General features: G+C 45.2%; 1 protein-coding gene and 1 pseudogene across 5 annotated transcripts in view; both read right to left on the bottom strand.

The window, feature by feature from the left end:
- The window catches only part of TIAM1 (TIAM Rac1 associated GEF 1), a 321,420-nt gene that overhangs the window by 243,535 nt on the left and 60,168 nt on the right, over window positions 1-17,717 (bottom strand). For all 5 annotated transcript variants that reach the window (XM_016162370.2, XM_016162369.2, XM_016162372.2 and 2 more), the window contains exon 2: window positions 11,733-11,785. The gene's annotated coding sequence lies outside the window, so the exon portion shown is untranslated. The remainder of the gene's footprint in view (window positions 1-11,732; window positions 11,786-17,717) is intronic.
- LOC118602628 lies at window positions 34-152 on the bottom strand (annotated as a pseudogene).

Here is a 17,717-nt window from a genome sequence, read left to right as displayed (position 1 = left end):
CAGCTTATGATCCCTTATTTTTTAATTTTTTTATGCCTACAGCACCTGGCCTTCCTAGGTGGTCTCCCATCCAAGTTCTAACCAGGCCCGACCCTGCTTAGCTTCCAAGATCAGACGGGACCGGACTTGCTCAGGGTAGCATGGCCGTAGACCTGATTTTTTTTTAATGGTTTTTAAAATAGAATCATACAGAACTAAGCGTTAACATTTCTTCGGTACACTCTCCTGCTTCTAGCTTCTCTTTCCTTGCCTTGCAAATCCACTTGAGGTTTGTGTTGTTATTATTGTTTTTTAATGAAAAAGAAGCAATGCTGTTTGTTTAATGCTTTTAATTTATAAGAACTACTTCTTAATGCTCTAGTAGCAGTCAACCCCTCAATACTGAATCTGGAAACCACAAGCAAGAAAGACCCAAACTTTTATTGGGGCTCATCGACTCAGCACAGTACTAGGCAACCATGATTCTGGAACAAAAGCTGAAATATGTATGACAAAACAAGTCCCTAAACTCCAGGGGATCCACAAACCTCTCAAAACTGAATGGGAAAAGTTGTATAGCGTGTGCATACATTTTTCTGGGGAGAGGCCCCATAATTTTAATCAGCTTCTAAAGAGCTGCAAACATTTTAAATGCCTGTAAAGAAATCTCACCCAACACACCATTACCACCGTTGGAATAAAATCCCCAGATCTCAGACTCCTGTGTCCCAAGCTGTGAATCTCTTGCAGCTTTCAAAGTATAATTTCTGACCACCCCCGCAAAAAAAAAAAAAAAAAAAAAAATCGTATTTGATAGTGATGGTTTCTATAATGAGTCGAATTATTACAGCTTTCCAAGTTTTCATTCTCAAGGAGGCTAACAGTATCCCTACTTCTCTGGCAAATCCCTCAAAACTGGGACTTGGAACTCACTGTAGGCTCCATAAATCTGACGGGTTTTATAATATAAAACATCAGACAGAGCTGGCTCCCATGCAAGTCGTTTAGAACATATTTAATAAAACCTGGACCTCATGGAGTGCAGCCTCCCAAAAAGCCGAAGGGAAGCGGCAGTCTGTAAACTGTTCATCCTTGGACCCTCCTCAGTCTCAAATTAAAAGAGCCAGGAGGATAGAAATTGATGAGATTTCATTAAGTGAAAAATTTCATGAAAGTCGATTCTAATCCCTTTAGCTCCCAGCAGCGGGACTTGTGCGTTCATGGGAAGCGTTAAAGATAAGCTATCCCATGGAAATTATAACAGCAGTTATCAAACAACTTTAATATACTCTCGTCGGCAGAGGCACGAGAATTTAGAATTTGCACTGGCTTTCTTGTCATCAAAACGCAGAGCGCTGAGTCAGCCTGCATCGGCACAGGAAGACAGCAACTGAGGAACGCAGCTTCCTGATTTAAAAGTAATAAAGGCAGGCTTCTGCTAAATTCCTTATTGCATTAAATTTCAAAGGAGAAGTGAAATATCTACAATGTCACAGTGACTTTAAGGCACAGGCAATCTATACTAATGAATTTCGTGCGTATGCTCTGGGAATTTACAAGGAAAAAAATTAGGGTAGATGACTAATTGCTACAATAATAATTCCACATTTGCTTTCCCCACAAGAACCAAAAGCGAAATTTGTCAGCTTGAGGAAAATGAGACTGGACTACTTATCGGGACCTCAGATAAATAATGATCTAACATCCAAATTAAAAGAGAGTCTGTCATTAAATATTTAACAATAAAAAAATGAGTATGTGTCAGCAACCCTTTCGAAGAATAAGAGAATGCACATACAACTACCGCTTTAGATTACCTTACTAGTCATCAATTCAAATGGAGACGGCGGCCAAGGAATCAAGAGAAGGCTGAGACTTGGGAGGGCAATAATGGGAGAATTAAGAAAGACCGTCAAGAGCAAAGATGTGTCATTAGAGACCAAGGCTAAAATCATCCACATCCTCATAGTCCCATTTACTATGTATAGATGGGAAGGTTGGACGGCGAAAAGACGAACAGGGAAAAACCGATTCATTCAAAATATAATGTCGAAGGAGAATTCTAAGGACACCCTGGACCACTAGGAAGATGACGGAGTGGGTCCCACAGCAAGGTGAGCCTGAAACATTCTGGAGGCAAAAATGACATAACTGAACCTGTCCTACTTCGGGAACATCACGAGAAGGCAGGGTTCTTTGGGAAAGACAAGAATGTTGGGAAAAAAAAAAACAGAAGGCAACAGGAAAAAAGGAAGACCAATATGAGATGGCCTGACTCCATAAAAAGAAGCCACAGGCATGGGTCTGCAGGGGCGAGGCGGCTGAAGACAGGGCACTGTGGACATCGCTCATTCACAGTCGCCAGGAGTCGGAACAGACTCAACAGCACAGAGCGCACACAACGAGCAGGTGCCGTTTCCATGGGGAATGTCACCCAGCACCTGGAATTTAACATCAGCTGTCACAGGGTAATGTAAGAAACGGCCTAAGGTGATGAGTGAACCCCGACGGAGTGAAACGAACTCCAGGGCCTCAGTTTCGCATCTGTAAAATAAATGGTTTGAATTCGTTTTATCGATACGCCCCTTCCAGCTTTCACATTCTGTAATGCCATGACAAGCTTCACTCTGGTTAGTTCGAGTGTCTTCTAGAATGTTCTTTAACCACAGTTCTTTCGTATTACATTCTGGTCTTCCTGAAGGAGGGACAATGCTCACTCCGAAAGACTCCTTCATACAGGGTACGAATTTTGTAGAAAACAATCTGGAAAATCAAGGAGATATTAAGCTTCCCCTTGCCATGCTCGATATTATCTATAATTCCAATTAAAAGAGACACAGACCTTTAGCAACTGCACAGAATTCTGACTATGGTCACAAATGCTGCCCCAGCACAGTCTACCTGGCAGACACTCAGACACTCGAACTCCTCGTAATACCCAAAGGCCTGCTTTCTTCGTAGCAGACTGAGGAAATCCCAAATCCTTGTAAAATCCAAGAGTTACTTTGAGACTACCACCCATTACTTCTCAAGTTGGAACCCAGATAACCACTCAACTTATCGGCCCTCCCTGACCCAGGAAAATGAATGCAGCCAGGGCCCAGGGGGAACAAAACAGAGATTAGGTTTCTGTTGGTTGTATCTTTGAGAGGTTGGTTTGGGGGGAGGGGGGAGGTGTTGTTCTATTTCGTTTTTTAAACAAACTCTGCCTTCAGCTAAAATTTCTGCAATTGAAAATTACCAGCAACCTCTTGCTGACTTCTATTGAGATCCAGGCATGTGAGTTCCGGCCACCCCGTGCATCACGACCCAGACGCACAGTCCAGGGGCAGGGCCGGCACGCACGGTTCCATGTCCAGTGCTAACCTCCACTGGTGCTCACTTTAAGAGAGCTCGCTGAGCCCCCAATAGGAGCTCACACTCTGGCTCTCGCAGTGGACTAGTACGGCAGGATCAAAGCTGAGAGATAGGACTGAGTGAAGACCAGGGAATGATGAAGTATGAATGAGGAAGGTGCCGAGAAGGCAAAGGGAACAAAAAAGAAATGCAGAGCACCCCCGACTTACCAATGGGAGGCATTCATTCACCACAACTGGGAAGTAGGACAAGGAAGGCCTCCCGTTAAAGCGGCGGGCCCTGCAGCAGCAGCTAAGCCCTCTCAGCTGTCCCTTAAAAGCAGTTTCAATACAAAATATTATTGACATGCTGTACATTTGCAAAGAAAACAAACGGAAAAGTTACGAATCTTGCCAAATTAAAGCAAAGCAGTAGGGTTCAAAAGGAGATACTTTACTCATGTTAGAAGCTGATGCTTAAAGAAAAGTAGCTTTAATCAGAAGAAAACAGTGGGGCTCCAGACATTCTTGGATATTCTGGAGTGGGCTCGGAAGACCAGCTGCCTTGTTGAAGAAGAATTTCATGTGACGTCTAATGACACCAAAGTATAGTGAATATGATGAACCACAATCATTAGGGCCATTTGGGAGCCTAAATAGGAAAGGAAGAAAGGAAGGAAGAGAGGGAGGGAGAGGGGCGAGAATTATTGAGAAAAAAGGAGGACAGAAAAGCTAGAGAAAGTAAAGAAAAAGGGAAGAAATTTTCCTAAATTCAAAAGAATTGGAAAAGGAGGAAGGATATGAGAATGAGCTATCACCATTAAAAACTGAGCTGTGAGTTCAGAGATAAAGAAGGGAAGAAACCCAATGGAAGTGAAGAGACCGTGACTCAGACACTTCCTTACATCGTCCAAAGGAAAATTAGTCAGATGACTGCCGACCGGAGAAATAAGGAGATGGGCAGTGGCCCAGAATGAGCACTTGTATTAGTCAAGGCAAGGCATACTGAGATGTACATAGTAAGAGATCGATTATAAGGAACTGGTGCACACAATTACAGAGGCTGACAAGTCTGAGATCTGCTGGGGGCAAGCTGAAAATCCGAGAATGCTGATGGTATGTTTCCAGTCTGAGATCCTAAAGGCATAAAAAAGACTGATGGCCCAGGTCGAAGGCAGTCAAGCAGCAGAAATTCCCCTTTATTTGGAAGAGGGTCTGCCTTTCGGTCAATCAGGCCCTTCAACTGATTATACCAGGCCCACCCACACTAAGGCAGGCAGTCAACTTTATTCAGTTTACCAATTAAAAGTTAAAGGCATACTAAACTACCCTCAAGGAAACACTCAGAAAAACATTTGGGCACCGAGTTTCTCAGTCAAATTGACACATAAAATTTACCATCACAACACTCAACGCGTAACAGGCCCCAACATCAACACTAGTGACTCCTAAAACGTCTATACCGGCCAAAATTCAAGGACTGAATCTAAGTCCGAAGTGCCACTTGGAAAAGCCCAAGGATGGGGGCTGACCCCGGAGGCATCCGGCAAACATTCATTCCCAGCTCCACCTCTGATTTCCAGTCACGACTTCCCTGTCGCCAAGACTCCACATTCAGAACCACGCCGGCATGACCTCTACACGACGGGCTGGTCAGAGAGTCCAGCATGACCCAGCTGAGCCCCCTGGCTGCCACTCCTGCAGATCTCTGTGACCAAGGTGCATGACCTCTCCCAGCGTCACCCACTTGGATTGCTCTGGAGAGTAAATGGAGATGAAGCAATGGATGTAAAAGTCTTACTCCAGCGCCAGACTCATAACAGCTGCTTAGAAAAATGTCGCTGGTTTTTTGTCTTGTTTTGCTTTTTTAATTCACTGCTGGTTCCTTCCTCAAAGTTTCTACTCAGAAAAATACCAGCTACTTCCACAGAGAAACTTGCCCTGCCTTTGTCACAACTCCCTTTTTTTTCTTGGGCGGGACAAGGTTTGGGGTCTGGGCATCTACTAGATAAAGTACCAGGACAGCTTCCCTGCAAACTGACCGGGATAAAGCAAACGGCGCCCACACCGAGGCGTAAATCAATTAGGCAGAAAAGCAAATGTCTGGCTTCATCGAAAACGAAGGAAGGTAAGTAAGTGCAGTGCAGGGGACTTCCTCTGGGCGGCCAGCTATCAGGCAGTGACCACGTGCCTGGTGCCTGGCCTTGCCGCAGAATCTAAGGGAAGAGCTGCTCTGGGAGAATGCAGCAGCGGAAGACACGAACCCCTGGCTCCCGGGGAGCAATGCCGCCCTTTTCCCCACTGGCTGTGATTAGACAGAAATAAGACTCAATTTCCATCCCTCCTGGAATATAAAGACAAATCCATTCCCTATCAAAAGTCAAAATCCCCGCCAAACCACCTCCTTTCAAAGACGTCCCGGCGAACTTCCCTGTCCTAAACTAAACAGTGGGTCCGCTCTCCTATTCCGGAAAAGCAAGTCCAAGACCCTTCTCCAGCATGTCTTCTTGACTCTCTGCAGGAAGCTGAGCTTTGTAATCATGGCGGTTCTTCTTCCCACTCCTCTTTCTCACGGGTGCCCTGCTTCCTACCCAGACCTAAGTCCCTTGAAGGCAGAACCAGCACTTTCTCTCTGCATCTCGCTTCCTAGGACTTAGGAGGGTGCAGAGTACACAGTGGGGACCCCAAAAGCCCCGACAAAGAGCAGTTTTAACCCACGGAGGGGCCAGGGAGTCGAGGTGCCTCTTCGCCTTGAAAGTCCAACAAAGGGAGTCGAGGTGCCTCTTCGCCTCGTACGTCTCAGACATTATTAAGCAGCACCTAATCCATCCAGAAGTCAGTTAAGCTGAGAAGCCAAACTGAGAATCTACAAGGAAAAAAGTTCACACGAGGTGGAGAAGGCTGAGGCCCCACAAGCTAGGACAGGCCTCGTCATCTGTATTAAACCACGGAGTGATCTGTAGCTCTGAGAAGAGCATAAATCAGGCCTCGAGCAGAAGGCACAGCCAGCCAACTGGGCCATAGGCACCCTGGCACTGGCCATCAATCACGCCTTTGACATCCGGGGTGCCCAACCACGGGCAGAGCCAGCCAAAGGGACGGCCTTACTGGGTGACTCAGACTGCAGAACAGCATGCTTGATTTAGTATGTCATATTTTCCTCATGAATTTTTTAACTCAGATAATTCGCCCCACATTACTTTAATAAATAAATACACACACACACACACACACACACACACACACACACACACAGTGTACAGGAAGCTCGCCAAGTCCATCCGCGGCCGAGTAATCCCCGTTCAGGTGACCTTGATGATTCCAACATGAAGCCAGGGTGAAAAGCACCAGGCTTAAGTGGAGTTCTGAGAAAGGGGCGATCAAAGTGGCTTGGAAGCTGTAGGGTAGGAGGTACTGTAGGCACCAAACTAGAGTAGGGTGCTGAGGACACCCCTGGAGGGTCAGGCAAGCTCGGAACTAACAGAGCGGAAATGCAGGAGTGAAGCCACGTGCTCACTGGGAAAAGGTTAGACAATCAGATTAATACCAGCTGTGCGTGTGTGCGCGTGTGCGTGCGTGTGTGTGAAGGCTCATGTTCTGGCTAAAAATCTGGTGGCCGGAAGAGAAGTGGCAATACAAACAGATAACAGAGAGCTGGAAGAGGTGACCGTGAGCTCTACCTTCAGCTCAATTTCCCAGGTCAGTGAGCCATCTATGAAGGGCATGTCCTAAGGGGGGACCTTTTTTTTTTTTCTTTAAATAAATCAAATACTATTTTTACAGCCACTCCAAAAAAATTATTCTGTACTACCAATTACCCACTTAGCTTTTGAATATCTGATTCCTTCTCTCTATGTCTATCTCCTTCTCTCTCTCTCTCTCTCTCTCACACACACACACACACACACACACACACATGCACACATGCGCATGGATGCACGCACACGGAGTTGATCTGTTCAGATCGAGATCTAAACAAGGTCCACACGTTGCACTTGGTTGACTGGACTCTGGTTCCTCATCTGGGGGTTCCTCCTTCCTCCCTCTTTTTATTTCATTTGTATTGTTTTTCACACACCGTTTTCCCTTTTCGGTTGATTATCTACATTATTTGAGGTAATTCTCTGTCCCTCACTTTCTCTGACCCTCCTAAATTCCTCCCTGATTATCTTTTCTAAAAACTTTGGATTACCAGATCCTTGAGGAGCCAAGGACACTGGCGCTTTATGTTCAGGCTCTAGCCGGGACTCCCAGGGGAGGGGAAAGCCCCATGGAGCTCTGCCAACCTGCACGGAAAACCTAAGTGCAAGCAAATCCCCCAGAAACACCTCTAGAGACATCACTCTGGCATTAACCATGACCTGGGTGCATCACCGTCCCTCTTTGGGCCTTAGTTTCCTCACCATCAGAATAACAGGGATGAGCAAGATGATAATGATGTCAGTATTAATTGCACAGGTATTGCCCAAAGACCCTTCGAGATTTCTCCCAGACAAGGCTGTGATTTTAAGCATCGAACTCACACAACACTCAAGAACATCGTTGTCCCTTTTACTTACTCTCTTGCGTGTTCTAGTCTCCCAGTTCTCCCCCAATCAGCACTAAGGTGAGCCATGGGGAAACTGAGGCTCAGGCTCTAGGCTTTAGAGTCAGTCCATTCCCTTCCCCTCTTTTTCCTGCTGCTGCATCCCTTGGATTTATCATTCGTGGTCATCTCAGTGGTAAAGATCCGCAGGGTCAGATTAAAGGGTAGGTCTAGTTGGTCTAAAAATGAGCCAAGGAAGCTTCTCAGGTTGTTTTAAGCAAAAGCCCCAGGAAAACTTGACACCTGGTCAGCTCCAACTTGCCAGAAAATTTCTGTGGGGTCTGAGCCACAACCCATATTAAGGAGCTTCCCCTCTCCTATCTTCCCTGACCAACCTGGGGCAGTAGTGGGTGTCTGGTCGAGCATTAGGGCACCCTCTATCCTAGCTTTATTTTAGTATCTCCCTCAAACCTGCTGCTCCCCCGCACCCGCCCCCAAAAAAAAAACACTAACAAGGAAGACTGCACAATGCTACAATCCGTGCACAGGCTCCGAAGTGCCACCCCGGGAACTAATTCAGACATCACCAAGTCTTAAAAGGTCCCCTGCCCACCCAAGCTTCATACTTCAAAGAAAGATTGTTAATTATACATTATGATACCAATTATTTCTGAACGCATTATGAAACAGGATCTTTGCTAAGCAATTTTATTGTTTTAATTCTTTTTTCTATCATTTTTAATAATTACACTCTGGTTTTTATTACATTAAGATGCAATTATGAACAAAAAGTCCTTTATATTTTAAATCTATTTCTATTTCTTTTTACATAAAGAATTCCACGGCCATGTATAATAATGTAGCGCAAAGTATATAGTTAAAAGACAAAAGGACTAGCTTAGATAAAACTAGCTGAGTTCCATTTAGGGGGAAATATGCAAGTCTACTTATTTTGAAAACTCTTTAACACAAGACATTCACTAAAAGGATGGAGAATTTTGATCACACAAAAACAAAACAAACCACATAATAGTACGCACATGTGGAAGAGAAGGTTTCATACTATCTAAGGAAGAGGGTAGAGCAAATCAGGTCTCAATATGCTAACCTTCAGGATTACCAGTATACAACCATCTACCCAGTAAAATGACGCTACACGTAAAGTGAACCTACCACGTTGAATAATATTTCAAGTCTGAGGATAATGTCATCTAACATGCAGAAGAAATGACCAAAGAAATATAAAGTTATTTATTAACTTTAAGCTACAATTGGTGAGGCACAGAATTTCACGTCCACCACATGTACTAGAAGCTGAACGGCATTTCAGTGATGAGGAACATTTCTGTGTGATCCATGTTCTGAGAGCTTATTCATCCTCCTAGCCCAGAGGTCAACTAACTGGTTTCGGCAAAAGGCCAAACAGTAAATACTTCAGGTTTTGTGGGGCACACGGTCTCTGTCGCAACTACTCAACTCTGCCATCGTGGCATGAAAACGATCATCAGTGTTATGCAGACAAGTAGCTGTGACCGTGGCTTTGCCAACTGCTGTTCTAATCCTCAGAGTGCTGAGAAGGAGAGGTGAAGCAGAACACACCTAAGACCCTCCTGTAAGAAATGGCAGGAATAAGCAGAGATGAGGTTGATCTGAAACTACCCACCAAGACCTTGAGCACAGCCCATCATACCCAGGAGTATTCTTCTAAGACCAAAATCGAGTCTCGATATTTGAGGTGGGAACTAGTTTTCAACAACCTTTGTTCTTAAAATACAAGGACTCACCCTTCACACAAGCAACTTCTATTCTATCGTGAGACTTGTCTTCTGAACTGAGTGTCCATTAGGGGTTCAATAGTAACCAGCCCAAATTGCCTGGCCCTTTTGTAGCTAGAAGTAGGCCAAGGTTTAGAGATGCAGGCTGTGCTCACCGAGTTGAAGGAGGTAACTGGTCTACCAGAGAATAAACCTGTCCAGCAACTCACATACCACTCAAGAAAAAAGAGCTCAGTATACAAGCCTTCCCACTCCCAGCCTTGAACTCCTACCTGCTGAATGACCGGGAAGGGTCCAGGAAGCCTGGAACATCCAAAGTCCACCAATGTCACCTCTCACCCCCCAAATACATGTGGCTCTTTCCTCTCCTGGAGATATCCAATTCTCTCACATCTCATACCCCATCCTGTCACCAGCTAATCCTGTCATCTCTACCTTCAAAATATATCAAGAATTTGGCTGCTTCTCACTATCTCCATCACTAGTATTCTGGTCACTGTCACTTACTAATTAGTCTCACTGATTCTGTTCTTGACCCTCTCCCAACAGTATATTCTTGCGTAAAAAAATAAATAAATAAGTAAGATCATGTCTATCCAAAAGCCCCCAAAGTCCTTACAAAGTCCTACAATGGCAGTCTGGATCCTGACACCCTCCCTCACTGCCCATCGCCTCCCTAACCACCCTTTAGTCCTCTCCTCCTCTGATGGATCCTTTTTCTCCACCTCTTATTTTTAGCATCCTATTTCTTTATCCTAGTTCTATCCTCATTCAGTTACACTCAGAGATTTCTAGTCTCTTCCTTTTTCACTCATCTCTCCTTCCATCCTTTCTCTTATTATCTAGAAATGTCTATTAAGTAGAATTTAAATATCTAAACAAATAGGCTATTTTTTTATTAGTTTCTACCAAATCCTTATCCCAATGTCAACTATGTTAACAATCAAGAGTTTAAAATAATATCTTTCTTAAAAAAAAACTCATTGATCATCTTTGAAGGATAATATGGAACCAATTATCCTTCAAAGATGATCAATGAGTTTTTTTTGTATACAATAAAGCCATTATTCTGCCTTGTATACATAAACTATACCTCCAAGGTAATTTTTAAAAAAGGTTTAAATAAAGTTCTTTATAGAAATTTTCCTTTAAATAAATACAGAATAAATGACAGAATAAGAGTATCATATCATCTTTTCATAAACCCTAAATAACGAATGGTGTAGGCATCCATTACGGGTCATCAATGGCTACTCAAACTATGAGGGAAAAAAACTGATAGGGACCCTATAATGAATGATTAAATTAACAGCATCTGTCAACACTAAGATTTCAAAAAGAGTCAGAATGTGTCACCTGACAGAAGTTACACTATCACTTATGAAATACTTTTACCAAAAAATTGAACCTGAATCTGATCGAGTCTTTAGTTTATAGGAAATTTAGGGGACAATAAACCACGTTAAATAACACAGGGACGTAGGCAGCAAAATCTGTAACTTGGGGAACCCCACAGGACAAAAGATCTAGCTTCTTTGCCGAATATATTACAAGGGAAAATAAAAGAGGGACATGAAACATACATATTAAAAGAGATTTAAGAGATATATGTAATAACCAAAAGTAATATATGAACTTTGTTTAAATCCTTTGATTACCCTGATATATTTTTAACTAATTCTGGAAAAATATTTATGAGACAATCAAGAAAATCTGAACATAGATATTTAGTGATATTAAGAAATGAATTATTGTTCATTTTTTACACATGATAATAGTATTGTGTTGATCTTTAACAAATATAGTCCTTATCTTTTGAGAGAGTCATAAAGAAATATTTAAAAGTAAATCTGATTTTCTTTTTATATCCTTGCCCTAAAATTCTTCTTCAAACAAATGACTTTGGTTGTTTTGATTTTATATGTAAGTTACCATTTTCAAATATACTCATGAATGAAGTAAAGGCAGAAAAAATAAGGATGAAAATCAATAAACACTAGGCACAGATTTAGGGCTATCTGATAAACATAAAGGAAACGGCAAATTTAATATACCCTTGATGAACCTAGAATGTCCTTCAAAGCATACAGAACGTATATCAGAATGTAAACTGCTCACCATGTGGATGTCAGGCTTCTGATAATGTTAACATCTGGAACACAGCCATCAACCTGGAAATAAAATAAGAAAAAAGAAAAAAAAAAGACTTCTGAGTGACAAACAGCTTTCACAAAGCCCAAGCACTTTACTCCATGAAAGAAAAAGAAGCGTGCCATTTATAAAACTGTTATCAAACAAGGCATCAGCAAGAGCTAATGGCAGAGGAAGGAACAAAGGACTTAGAATTTGAAGCAGAGCAATGCAGGAGCTTACAGAATAAAGACAAGAATCCACACAGATTCAGTCCCCGGGGGCATCACCCTAACGCAACCTTCTTCAGTAACAATACCCCAGAGTCCAAAACATAGGTTCACCCAGGCTTAGAATCCCGTTCAATAAAGCAAGAAGGCAACATAGCCATCATTAAGATGGCTAAAATTTGAGAAGCTAATTTATTCATTTAGTGGGGAGGGAACAGGTCGCAAAGACAGGCCGAATTGAGAGCAAGGCAGGGCTTCTTAACCACGAGGACCAGTCCACCAACAGGTGATCACACTGCTCGAGGTAAGCTCCACGTGGGTGAGGCTGGTCTGCAGGTCCTTGAGGTGTCAAACAAGGCCAAGCTTTTATGGTGGTTAGTGCTAAGGAAAAATGTATCTTAATGCTTGTTACAACGGTAAGGATGACTTTATTCAGGTCTACTGTAACGGAGAGAGGAGGCTCACCTTTGAATAAGGCAAAGGCATTGGGGTGATCAGATATCACGGTTGGTGAGAGCCTCTCTAAACCGATTTGGCAGGCTTCTTGGTAAAACTGGGCGAGGCAGGCCAAAGACAGTAGAGGGACCAAGGACCAAGTCTAGTCAAAAGAGGGCTCAGACTAGCCTGACTAAAGTTTGCTTAAGGAGAAGATCTTTGTTAGTGATGCCACCTCACAGAGATGCATAGTCACAGAACAGGTGCAAGGAGCTGGGAGCAGACCCCAGACGGAGCAGACCCCGGACGGAGCAGACCTAAGACGGAGCAGACCCCAGACGGAGCAGACCCTGGATGCACCAGACCCCAGACAGAGCAGACCCCCAGACGGAGCAGACCCCGGACGGAGCGGACCTAAGATGGAGCAGACCCCGGATGGAGCAGACCTCGGACGGAGCAGACCTAAGACGGAGCAGACCCCGGATGGAGCAGACCCCGGACGGAGCAGACCCCAAACAGCCCAGATCCAAGCTTGGTGATGTCAGTTACACCGGCCACCTCCCAGCACACTACTTTTTAATTTCTCAATTGCTTCTAGGCACATAATTTCCATTTTGAAAAATCAAGAAATGCCCATTTCTCTACATCAAGCTACTTCTGAACATAATGCCATGTAAGTCATTTATATACAGTTCCCTGTGATACTGAGGCAGATTGGTTCACCACCATGAAGCATAATGAAACCTTTCAAAGTGGCCTTGTAATGGCAGGCCTACGATAGAAAAACAAAAATTCTTAGCTTAAAAGCATCTGGAAAACAACAGGAAGCTTCACTAACAGGATCACAAAAGCTCCATAGCACAAGCTAAGCCATTCCCCATGACACCTGGTCCCCAGGGAGAGCATCTGAGGAAACAAAGCTGCTCCGCTGCACTCTCGAAAGCGCCATCTATTGGGAAAAGTTATTTTAGACTCCGAAGGCGGATGTGCTCACTATATTCTCTGGGTGCCCTTGAGATTACGTCCCAGCCTTTCCGGCGGGATCTGTGCCCTGGGAGGCTGACCTCCACCACCTGCACCCACCAGCTCTGGCCCTCCGGCCCCTTGGGAGCTAGCAGGAGAAGCCAGGAGACGAGGAGGAGGGTGAAGAAGGAAGGAGCATAGATCCCCTGCTTCCTCCCTAGGGGCTTCTCACAAGGTACACCTCCTCTCAGGGAACCCTCTCCCTCTACCCCTAATTCTAGGGGTTGAAAGGTGCCATAGCCTGAATATGTCCCCCACGATTCATATGCTGAAACCTAATCCCCAATGTGGTGGTATTATTTGCAGGCGGGGACTTTAGGAGGCAAGTAGATCATGAGGCTTAATGGGATGAATGAGACCCCAGAGGGCTCCCTCATCCTTTCCAGCTCGTGAGGACACAGAAGACGGCCATCTATAAACCAAGAACAGGCCCTCACCAGACACCAAATCTGACAGCACCTTGACCTTGGACGTCCCGGCCTCCGGAAGTGTGAGAAATAAATGTCTGTAATTTGTGAGTTACCCAGTCTGCGGCCCTGTTATAAGAGTCGGAACAAATCGAGCCAGAGGGGCTTCCTTCCACTGTCCCCTTTTCTTCACTTCCTCCTGCTACCTCGCTCCCCCCTTTCTGCGTCTTAACCCCACGACACATCGTCATTAAACTCTATTCTGTCACCTCTTTGAGTGTGTCACACACTTTCCTGCTTTGAAGGACAGCAATGGAAAGAGAATGGGGAGGGGGGGCGCGCACAGAGAATCAAACATTTAATTTTCCATACTTGCCCTCAACGGGGGCGGGGGGGGGCTCAATTTTTAAGCTAGATTTCATTGCATGTGTATGAGGGCGGGAGAGCGGGGTCGGGGGGGCAGGAGGGGTGCCATGGGCTATGTCTCAGGAGGCTGAGCGTAAGGGTTCAAATGAAAATCCAGTATTTATATACAGAATTCTGTATATGTGTGCATTTTTCTGACAAGAGAAATCCAGAAAAAAAAAAAAGGTCCAAAATGTAATTGTACTCTCAAAAGTTGACCCCAAAATGCCGATACTATAAGAGAAACACAGCACAGAAACAGCCACTGTCTGCCCAGAAGAAGAAAAAGGACCAGGGTACCTGAGCCAGGTGCACAAGCAGGAACACAACCTCATCCCCTCAGGGAGGGGGCTGGGCTGGAGGAGGAACCACCAACCCCCTCCGACCTCCACCACCCACCCCAAGGAGGCAGCTGGGATTGCTGTGTTCCTGCAAATCACTCACAGCTCCCTTCCAACAGTAAAGTGACATTTCAAAAGCTCATCAGCTCAGCAGGTGCTCGGATGCACGAGCAATAGGAAAATAGTTGAGAGGCTGTGGAAAAGCTCATCCTCTTGTTCTGGAAAGCTCCAGGCTGCTGAGGCTGGGAGAGCATGGAGGCAGTAACTCAGGAAGGGGAGAGCTCCGGACACAGCAGACTAGCAGAGCTGAGCCCTCAGGAAACGCTCGGAGCTGTCGGCGGGTGCCCCATTCTGGGGGAGGGCACCGCGGAGTCAACCCTCACCCTACAGACCCACGGCCAGAGCCCAGCTCTGCCCCACACCTGCTGTGTGACCAAGGATATGTGGCTCGCCCTTGCTGGGCTGCGGTTTTCCCCTGTGCGACATGGACATGACCATGCAGTATGCAATCACAGGGTTGCTATGAGGTGGATCAGCACAATTGATGATTCGTATATGTAAAACGCTTTGAATAAGGGATGCCATCGGCAAGACTCTGCAGTTATCATCATCATCATCATCATATCGACTGACCTGACCTGCCACAGGCCTGCCCACTCCAAGCAAATATCAAAAGTCTTCCTCATTCCATCTTGATCCAAGGTCACTTGATCCCTGGTACATGAAGATCCTCTGTGGCTTGGGGCTACCAAGGGAGAAGCCAAGGCCCTAGTACTCACAGCACAGAGATGAGGTTACTTGCTGGATTTTTACCATTCTGTTGGCTTCCTAGAACTAGTTACTTACAGGACACTGATTAGAAGCTGTGGAATTTGTATCTTATTGGTTCCCAGCTTATTTAGATTAACTTTTTTGCCCATAGAATGATTTGCAGGTCATGGTGCTGGTTTCTTGGCGGTCCCTAAAGAACAGCTGGTTTCTTGGTGGTCCCATGAGCCTGAGAGTGCCTGCCCCAAGCCAGACGGACTTTCAGTGGAGGAAAGAGGAAGCCAACCGGAAGTGGAGAAAAGGCAGCAGGAAGGACATCGCACTGCAGCTGAAAAATCAATGAACGAGCCAAGAAATATGGCAATTAGTAAATCGATGGCCTCTGCTCTACATGACAAAATCTAAAGCAAGTCCCATAACACTTTACCATTTTCCTTTCCTCTTTCATCTTAGCTGCTCTGGAGCATGGGGAGTGCTGAACCAACAAGGGCGCATTCAACGGTAGGGAAGCTCCTAAGAATGTGGGCACTGGGTCGGACTACCCGGATTCAAACCCTGATGTCCCCAACTATCAGCCATGCGACCTTGTGCTAATCCCCAACCACTCTGTGCCTCAGTTTCCTCATCTGTAAGAGAGTAGCAGCAGCTAACAGAAGAGTGAGGGTTAAACGAATTAATGCACTCGAAGCTCTTGGATTAGGCACACGACAAGCAGTCACGAACCGTGAGTCACCACCGTGCTGGTGTACCTGCACCCCAGGGCCCTGCACGGGAAATCCGGTTCAGGGAAAGGGGAGGGAGGAAGTCATTTCCAGCTCCCAGCAGCCAAGTGAAATGGGGAGATAATTGGAGACAGATGGATAGGGATCTAACTGCAGCCACTGCACACACAGGCTGTGTGACTCAGAGCTAATTGCTCATGTTCTCTGAACCTCATCTTCCTCAGCAGGTATATAGGGTTAGCCACCTCGCAGGGTTGTTTGTCGTGAGGAAGAAGAACACACAGTGTAGGCATTGAATAAATGTTACTTCTGGTCATCACCCCCGCCCCCCGCCCCCTTTCCTAAGTGCAAAAAGGACAGCAACAGCAAAACCTCAGGGAACTTCGTCACCCACCCCGATGTGAGAGGCCCCGTGGACCCTGACACCCCCCGTCAGCCATGGCTAGCGAGACGGCGACCCGCTCCCTGAGGCGTGCTCATGGGGCCCGGCTTCCAGCCATGTCAGCCATCTTCCACCGAGGGCCCAGAGAGCAGGAGTCAGGGGCAGGAAAACTCCGGAGAAAAAGAGGGGAAGGGCCTAGGTTTTTTAAAGTCCTCCTCGGCAAAACCGGACCCCAGCCAAAGGTTATGGGGACTATCTGACAGCCACTTGGGGAGCTGGAACCTGAATTATTAGCAACAAGGGCTAGAAAAGGCCGTTTTCATATAAATGTGTGAGGGATAAAGAGTGTGTAGATAAATGTCAAAACCAGTGCCCAAAACGGTCGCATGCTGCTTGCTTACACAGCTTTTTCCTTCTTCAGACAAATGATAAAACATCGTGCTTCTGAATGTAAATCATCTTCAATTAAGACATTTCTGTTGGGAAGCAGTTTCGGCAAGGCAAGCTGAAATATTTGCCACTGTTCTCCGACTTGGAGCTTTCAAGGCTGGCAGGGTGATTTATTTTTGTTGATTAAACAAAATACAAACGGAAAGGGCCTAAAAATTGATTAGCCAATTACACTCAATGATTCTCAACAATGCAATGTGCCTCGTTGGCTTTGCCAGAGTTATAAAAATGCCTCCTAGCTGTACTGCCATTTTCGGGATTTACACCACTGATATTTGTGCTGACAGAAAGATTTAAGTAAGGACTGGATTATGCAAAATTCGTCTTCTCTTTTGCAGGAATGGAAGGAAGAGAAACAACTAATAGCAGCTTAGGCCATTTCGGGACTGCACAGAATTCATGATTCTCAACAGAATGATCTGGGTTGAGTGACAGACAGAGCCATTGTCACTCCTTTTTGTGTGTTCTTGTTCTTGGCGAATTACAGATTCACTAATAGAGGCCAAATTGTTGAGATGACAACAATCATAAATATCCAAACTCTTCATTTTTCTTTTTATTCTCCAAAGGAGATGTGTGTCCAGACAGGCATCCAACCAAATGACGGGTGTCAGATACTTCTGCAAAATGGACCACTGTGTACAAGGGCGCCATGAACCTATTTTGGTCCACAGCAAAGTTTTTCTTAATTGCAACCAGGAGGTCCCGACCACAACTGCCACAAATTCACATACAATAGCCATAAACCTGGGCCAGCAGAATGCTGATGCTTCCTGGTGGTCAGAGCATGGATCCTGCAGGCTGCCATGT

This window comes from Rousettus aegyptiacus, unplaced genomic scaffold (genome assembly GCF_014176215.1).
Source record: "Rousettus aegyptiacus isolate mRouAeg1 unplaced genomic scaffold, mRouAeg1.p scaffold_m13_p_4, whole genome shotgun sequence".
In the NCBI taxonomy this organism is placed as follows: Eukaryota; Metazoa; Chordata; class Mammalia; order Chiroptera; family Pteropodidae; genus Rousettus; species Rousettus aegyptiacus.
Note: the sequence above shows the minus strand (reverse complement) of the source record. Positions and strands in the feature narration are given on the sequence as shown.